Source organism: Triticum urartu, chromosome 1A (assembly GCF_056163025.1).
Source record: "Triticum urartu cultivar PI428250 chromosome 1A, HENAU_Tu73, whole genome shotgun sequence".
Taxonomy (NCBI): domain Eukaryota; kingdom Viridiplantae; phylum Streptophyta; class Magnoliopsida; order Poales; family Poaceae; genus Triticum; species Triticum urartu.
This window is the reverse complement of record NC_141873.1, coordinates 169,809,037-169,817,739: the sequence shown is the minus strand read 5'-3', so window position 1 is coordinate 169,817,739 and position 8,703 is coordinate 169,809,037. Positions and strand designations below refer to the sequence as shown.

The following is an 8,703-nucleotide window of genomic DNA, read 5'->3' as shown; positions in this document are numbered from 1 at the left end:
GCATACTTTCTGGTGCAACAATAAGTGCTGGAGGATTTAAGTACCAAACAAGAGAAAGTTAATAAGCTTGCTAAGCATCTTGCCAGCATTATGGGTACCCAGGATATTGTTTCTTGAGCTCTTCTGAAGTGGTTTCAGTTATGGACTTGTTTTGCTGTGGCGTTTATATGCTGCTTTGTTCCCTATATTTGCACTGGTGGCAAACTTTGATGCCCAGTGGATGTAATATGTGTAATAGCCTTGATAGCCTAGCGTAAGTTGCTTGCCTATTTATTTCCTTATTGTCTTTTTTATTTGTTTTCTTGTAGTCAGTGCATTTCTTTTTCCGCGGTTTGCTAGTGGCCGCAATAACCTATTTTTAAAACTAGGCCACATTAACCATGGGCTACATATTTACTATAGTTAACATGGGCCTCCTACGGGCCATAGAAACAATGGGCCTTCTAAGGGTCGTAGAAACAATGTGCCTTCTATGGGGCATAGAAACCATGGGCCTTATACGGGCCGTTGACACAATGGGCCTTCTACGGGCCGTATGATCGGTTAGCCAAACATGGGCCAATAATAGACCACATTATGGCCGTAAATGGGCTAGAGTTGAAATCGTCCGTTCATGGGCCGACCATAATGGGTTGTCGTTAATCGGCCGTATTTGATGACGCTATGAAAACGGCCCAACGTATTAATGGGCCACAAACGGGCCGACTATAACCACGGGCTGAATTTGGCCCATAAGTAGAAAATGATAGTAATAGGCTGAAAGTAAACGAATGCTGGAAATGAGCCCAAGAATAGATGGGCCCTGAGAAGGCCAAAAGATAACATGGGCTGGAAGCGGCCCAATGGAATAATGGGCCGTTAATGGGTATAAAGTGATACACTGTTCACTATGGGCCAGTTTTACCACGGGCCGTTAATTGGCCGATGTTTACTAAGGGCCTCATCTGGGCCGAAAGACCTCATGGGCCATACATGGGCCGGGCGTTAAAATGGTCTAGAATTATATTGGATATCCCAGATGACGCTACTGGGCCTAATTCGGATAGGCCGTAAACGGGCCCTGGGTTAGCGGGCTGTAAATGGGCAATATGCGAACATGCCGTTAACAGGCTTGCCGTGGGCCGGCCCGCCACCTTTTGACCAAGTCAAACGGGCCGGCATTTTCATAGGAATGGGCCTCTGTTGGGCCATGCCATGTGTCAACGTATCATAGGCGCTCTAGGTCCAATGAGTGGATGACATCTATCCCAATGATGATTTTACACGTGGAAATTCCCCATTTGTCGGGGCTGTTAACGGGTTATCGGATCCAAAACCGGACCCGATAGCTTAACGTCGTTCCGTTATGGTGGATGCCATGTGTCGGTCACCCTTGACGAAAGCACTTCTGTGACGCGCGATTTATCGTCATGGAAGTGGACACTTCCGTGATGACAATTTTGGTAATGTCATGCAACACTTCTACGACAGCACATGTATGACTATCTTGATTCTGTCATAAAATTGTCATGGATGTACATGCATGATAGAAAACGTGACCTACTGTGACAAACACGTATCATCACGGAAGTGTATTATTTTTGTAGTATTTCCATTGCCTCCTCCTCATCCGCCTCGATACCTCCTCCTCCGGAGCACAAGGTTATGATGATTTCTGCCTCCACGTCATCGTCAAGCGGCTAATCGGCCTCTGATGTTTATCCCACCAAGCTTAGCGTCGACTGAGTGGAGGAGCGGTAGCATTCCTGGGACCAGAGCAGCGGGGACCTACCGTGTACTACTCTTCCTCGCTGTTGGCTGCACCCTCGCATGCGCGCCGGTTTTGTGGTCGTGGCGACGGAGGGCGGCCTGGGGGCGGAGCCGGCGATCTCCTTTGTCTACTCCTGCGACAGTATGTCCAAGAGAGCTTTGGAGTGCCAGGAGGCCATGGTTGGAGTGGTGCCAACATAAGGAAGTGACCGGAGGAGAATGAGTGTGGGTCTTTGGCTATGGCTGGGAGCTGGGGCTCAAATTAATATAGCAGGCGAATGGCAATGAGCCGCGGCAGACGGATGGACGGCTGGCGTCGGAGTAGGTTCGTCGGCAACCGCGTGTCACTAATGTGCGCGGTGGACGGAACGATGGTCGTGGTGTCGTTAACGCGGAGCAGTTGTAACGCCCTCGATGCGGCTATATCTCCCACGTGTCGAAGCACGACTTAGAGGCATAACCGCATTGAAAGCAATGTCGCAAGTGAGGTAATCTTCACACAACCCATGTAATACATAATGGAAAGAGATACATAGTTGGCTTACAATCACCAGTTCACACAATACATGAATAAAGCATTACATCATCCAAATACAATCAAGGTCCGACTACGGAACCAAAATAAAAGAAGAACCACAAGTGCGACAAAGGTTCCCGATCGACCCCAACTGGGCTCCACTACTGATCAACTAGAACGGAACAACACAAAGGACAAGATCTTCATCGAGCTCCTCCTGAGCTTGGTTGCGTCATCTACACGGACTCATCGGCACCTGCAAGCTGGTTTTGGAAGTATCTATGAGCCACAGGGACTCAGCAATCTCGCACCCTCGCGATCAAGACTATTTAAGCTTATGGGTAAGGTAAAGGTATGAGGTGGAGCTGCAGCAAGCGACTAGCATATATGGTGGCTAACATATGCAAATGAGAGCGAGAAGAGAAGGCAAAGCACGATCGAGAAACTATGATCAAGAAGTGATCCTAGAACAACCTACGTCAAGCATAACTCCAACACCGTGTTCACTTCCCGGACTCTGCCGGAAAGAGACCATCACGGTAACACACGCGGTTGATGCATTTTAATTAAGGTTAACTTCAGGTTTTCTACGACCGGACATTAACAAATTCCCATCTGCCCATAACCGCGAGCACGGCTTTCGAAAGTTCATAACCCTGCATGGGTGTCCCAACTTAGCCCATCACAAGCTCTCACGGTCAACGAAGGAATAGACCTCCTCCCGAGACGTTCCGATAAGACTCAGTATCCCGGTTCTTCAAGACATCCTCGACAATGGTAAAACAAGTCCAGCAAGACCACCCGCTGTGCCGACAAATCCCGATAGGAGCTCCACATATCTCATTCTCAGGGCACAACGGATAAGCTAAGCGTAGAGGAGCCGACGTAACCCAAGTTGCCAAGGGATGGCCCTGCATGGTGCTCTGGGTTGGACCAACACTCAGAGGAGCACTGGCCCGAGGGGTTTAAATAAAGATGACCCTTGAGTCTGCAGAACCCAAGGGAAAGAAAAGGCTAGGTGGCAAATGGTAAAACCAATGTTGGGCCTTGCTGGAGGGGTTTTATTCAAGGCGAACTGTCAATGGGTTCCCATTATAACCCAAACACGTAAGGAACGCAAAATCCGGGAACATAACACCGATATGACGAAAACTAGGGCGGCAAGAGTGGAACAAAAAACCAGGCATAAGTCCGAGCCTTCCACCCTTTACCAAGTATATAGATGCATTAATTAAATAAGAGATATTGTGATATCCCAACAAGTAAAACATGTTCCAACAAGGAACAACATCTCCATGTTCCAACAAGGAACAAACTTCAATCTTCACCCGCAACTAACAATGCTATAAGAGGGGCTGAGCAAAGCGGTAACATAGCCAATCAACGGTTTGCTAGGACATGGTGGGTTAGAGGTTTGACATGGCAATTTGGGAGGCATGATAAGCAAGTGGTAGGTATCGCAGCATAGTCATAGAAAAAGAGCGAGCACCTAAGCAAGCATGGATAGAAGTGATTTCGAGGGTATGGTCATCTTGCCTGAAATCCCGCAAGGAAGAAGAACGAGTCCATGAAGAAGACCAACTGACGTAGTCGAACGGTTCCTCACAAACGCGACGTTACCGGAACCAACCCGAAGAATCCACACTGGAAAGAAGCTAACAACATAGTGAACAACCACCACATAGACATGGCATGATGCACAACCAAGTATGATGCATGTCCGGTTTAAAGAGGCATGGCATGGCAAAGTGCAACAAACAATACTACAAGTTAAGTGGAGCTCAATATGCAACTCCGTTGCATATTGACGAAACACCACGTGACTTATTTAGTTCGATCTTGTTTATGTACCCAACAATATTAAATGTTGTTAAACATGGCAAGAAGTGAAGCAAAGCAAAACTACCTATCTAGTCAAGTTTAAATGAGTCCGGGAACAACAAACAACAAATCCAGAAACTCCTCATGTGCATATATTAGGTTAGGTCCTGTTCTGCCCTAAACCATATTTTAGAGTTGTTTAACATGCAAGACGAGTGCACCATGTTAAACTAGGCAAAATTCTACCCCATTTACATATAAAGTTTATTAAATTCGGAGTTACGGTTATTTTGTTATGAATTAAAGCATTTTAACATGGCATAGGAGCAAATTTAATCAAACATCATTTTAAACATCTTAAACATGGGTGAAAGTTGCATATTTTAGAGTTGCTAACATGCAAAGTACTGCCACCATGTTAAAGTAGGCATTTTTAAACCCCACTTACATATAAAGTTTGTTAAAAACTGAGCTACGATTGACTAGTTATGAATTAAAGCATTTTAGCATGGCATTGGAGCAAATTTAAACAAACAACATTTTAAAAATGCATGAAAGTTGGAAATAATGAAACTAGACAAGATTCCAAGCATTTTACATATATAAATTATTTACATAAGATGCATGGTTAATTAGTTATTAGATGCATGAACATTAGGGGTGCAATATGTAATTATGTAGTTATCGGGATAATTGCTAAAATCGCAGTAGCAGGGAAAAAAAAGAACGGGCTGAATCTGTAATCGGGCCAACATGCACAGGGGGGATATGTTGGTGGCTGCTCACATTGGGCCAAATCTGGCCAGAAGCACGCGCGGCTAGCTGGGCCGGATCTACGGCAGGCGAGGCCGGCCCGTGCGAGCGATCCAGGGGAGGCCGATGCGGTCAACGGGTGCAGGCGAGGCGCTTGTTTCCATCGCGTACAGAGACGAGCAGGCTAGGCAGAAGCAGGGCGCGATGGCAACATCCGGGACTTGGCGCACGGCGGGGACACAGGGGCTTGAGGCACGGCTTGCTGGAACTCCGGCAAGGCGAGGCGAGGTGAGCGTGGATCAGGCAGAAGTTGATGGAGGACGACCGGATCCAGTGGCCGAACGACAGGGACGAACAACGACAACGGCGAGCTTCGACAACGAGGTTCCATGGCCATCGGGAGGCAGTGGATGAATAGGGCGAGGCGGAGATCCGCCGGGAGTCGCAAGCTCCAAGTCCAGCGCTGGGACGAGATGAAGGAGGTCGGCGTGGCTGGGCGCTGCACTCGCCGACGCGGACGACAGAAGCACGGCGGCGCTGGTATTTGACGGCGACGGACAACAAGCGCATGCGATGCGGAAATCCCTCGCGGTTCGAGGACTGGAGAAGGTATTGGCTGGCTTTGAAGCGTTGGGTAGTCGACGGCTTGAAGACTGCGGTCCCATGGACGGACTCAAGGGCAGGGAGACGGCTTGGCGACGTGGACGCCGGGGTTGGGCTCCTGTCTGTGAAAGAGAAAGAGAGGGAGAGAGATGAGGTTAGGGAGAGATCACAGGAGAGATGAGCGAGAAAGGAGCACGGGAAGGTGCGAGACGACCTGGTGGCTGGACGTGGTCGCCGCGGCAGCACCGGTTGCCGGACGATGAGGCAAGGTGGAGGAGCACAGGGAGGTTCCTTGGCTTGCAGTCGACGGGATGCGGCATGGATGCAGATCAGCAGCGGCTGGTCTCGAAGTAGCGGGGCGACGACCATGGTGGATGGATCGGGAAGAGGTTGTGGCTGGCTGGCTGCGCGTGGAATTTGGCGGTGATGAGGGGTTGGTCCGGTTGGAAATTCGAGGGTGGATTTCGATTGGGGGAAGGACCCGAGGTGGGAGGAGACAAGGAGACTGGCGGCGGCTAGGAGGATCCCTAGAAATTAGGGGTTTGGTCTCAGGTTAGACAAATATATATAACGAGTTGGTTAGGTTAGGGGCTATCTCGTCCCTCCGATCAAAATCGGACGGTCAGGAAAAATAGGCTAGGGAGTCCAAATAAGAAAACGATGATGTTTTATATATGTTTGGGGATGATCCGGGTCCAACTGTAATGGAAGTCCGGTTCGGGTTCGGGACAGCTTTGGACGCGCACTCGAGGGGGTCAGTGCACTGTGTGCAAGGAGGGGTTAGGTGGGCTGTGCTAGAGAGATAGACTGAGAAGAGAGGAGAGAGAGAGTCCCGGCTACAGTTTCGGAGACTGACACATCCGACGTTTGACCGACTATATTGTCGCTATAGTTTTCCGTTGGGGCGTCAAACGGACTCCGAATGTGATGAAAATTGGCCGGGGGCCTATCTACACTATAACAACACTGCATGCCAACTTCCACCCCATTCCGAGAACATTTTCTGGCCACTTATAAAAATACTATTTCGGACATGCCACGGGCGCGTGCGTGTGTGGTTCGGCTCAATACGAACAACGGACGGAACTGGGGAACCTGGACGGATGCAAGTTTCGGAAACATGATGATGCGATGCACATGATGACATGGCAAGATGCAACACGCAAGCGAATGACAAGGCAACAACAGCGAATAACTGGAAGACACCTGGCGCAACGGTCTCGGGGCGTTACAATACTCCACCACTACAAGAGGATCTCGTCCCGAGATCTAGGATGGCACCGGAGGGAAACAAAAGAGGAAGAGAAGAGGTAAAACTAAGTTGCTTCTTTGACAGTTAAGTGAAACCAAAGAACCTTGCGAGGTTGAACAAATTCAAAGAAAGAATACAATGAAGATGGACAAAGTTGAAAACACTCCATTAGAAAAGAGTAACAAGGAACCTTACTAGAGCCTTGTAGGTTGAAAGACGTAAGAAAAGGGTTGCAATGGACAAGAAGTACATGCAAACACTCCGGATGAAACGAGATGTACAAGGAACGATAAAGATCGAATACGAAAACACTTCGGTTGGGAATGGAAGGCAATAACATGAACATGGCAAAATGAAAGCACTTGGATGAGACTCTGGTTAGAAGAGGAATGATAGACACAACACTCCGGTCAAAACAAGATAGAGAAGGAATAAGAATGATATAATTTGGGCAGCACTCCAATTGTAAATGGAAGGAATTGAACATGATCTTGACAAAACAAGATGATGGGTCGAAGAGAGCAACATCACAATGCCTCCGGAAGTTTGAATGAATGGAATGGAATGAAGGGAGGGAAACAAGATCTTGAGAGAGCACACTTACAACAAATGCTAGAATGGAGTTGTTGGATTATCAACAATGAAAGGATAAGCTTGATGTGGGCTTATGGAAACATCTCAACATTATGAGGTGACAAATGGCCACTAAAGGAAGCCATTTATTTGAGTGAGAGCACCTAGGCGATGAAAAACTTCTTTTACCAAGAGGATAGGAGAAAAAACTTGGATCATTGATAAGCACCATAATAGCAACATTCCTTAGGGAAGGCTTTAGGTGAAACATGACACAAGATAACTCCAACGAAGATATTTATGGGTTTAAATATCTCATTCCTGACAACTTGTCAATCATGAAACCTGAAGGAAACTGTCAAGATGACATAAGACCACCTCAACAGATAAAGTAGAAAGAATTGCACTTCGGAATGCAAGATAAAGAATGCTTGAACTCCTCAAAACAAAACATGTGTTGAGCACCATGTTTATTTTAGAGTAAAGCTTGACGGATCTTAGCTTCGAGAGAAATCTTGAGGAACAATTGAAGAATGAATGAAATCCTCGATGAACCACCATGAAGGAACTCTCGAAGAACTCCGGATAGATAACAAGATTATCACAACGAAAGGAAAGTTGAAGGAAACAACATGAAGGCCTGCAATGGTTTACATGGGGCTTCAGGACGATATAACTGAGAAAAAACTTGGAACTCCGGGAAGAAAAGATGAAGCATCTCGAACCGAGAATGTGATATGATGAACAACTCCAGAATTAAGTTATGCATATTTTTCACCAATTTAAATTGATGGCAAGCAACGTATTTGGCATACTACTTATTCTCGTAGCAAGTATTAAGATAGATGTAGCGCAAACTGCATCGACCACCGGTAGGATTTAACCAACGAATGAATTGATATGATAACCAAAGAAGAGAACGCTTGAACGAACCACCGTAAGAACTGAAAATGAACGAAGAAAAGATAAGGAAACACTGGGAAGAATTAGAAAATGAACGAAGATACTAGAGAGAATTTAGATACGAGTTAACGAAGAGATCCCGAGCTGATTATATCATACTTGAATGATGCACCGGTATGATTTGGAGAACCAGAGCTGAAAGCTGGAATGAATAATTCTGAGATGATGGGCTCTGGAGAATCAAACTGAAAGGCATCAAGCTTGAATTGCTCCGGGTGGGTGAAAAGAATTCTCACAATCAGAACTAAGTATGAGAGGATGGCATCAAGCTTGAACCATGAATCTTTGGAGGAACGTCTAAGAATTTAGAGTAAATAGCATAAAACTACTACTTTACAGGTTAGGGTTCCAAAAAACTACCGGTTTCAAATTTTTCGCTGATAACTACCAACTCAGGGGTTGGCTGTTTCAAAAAACCCAAATTGTTGAGTCTTTATCAGTTGATACCGATTATGACAGGTCGGGCCCGCAT

General features: G+C 46.7%; 1 long non-coding RNA gene across 2 annotated transcripts; it reads right to left on the bottom strand.

Annotated features, from left to right (window-relative positions):
- Window positions 1–2,233: 2,233 nt before the first annotated feature.
- On the bottom strand, window positions 2,234–5,956 carry LOC125522310 (uncharacterized). Of its 2 annotated transcripts, XR_007289751.2 has the most exons (3): window positions 5,658–5,956; window positions 4,874–5,565; window positions 2,234–3,910 (listed from the first exon to the last, which is right to left on the bottom strand). It is a non-coding gene; the product is annotated as an uncharacterized LOC125522310 (long non-coding RNA). The 2 variants fall into 2 exon arrangements; XR_015599606.1 differs by having other exon boundaries at window positions 2,234–5,565.
- Between the last annotated feature and the right edge of the window lie 2,747 nt (window positions 5,957–8,703).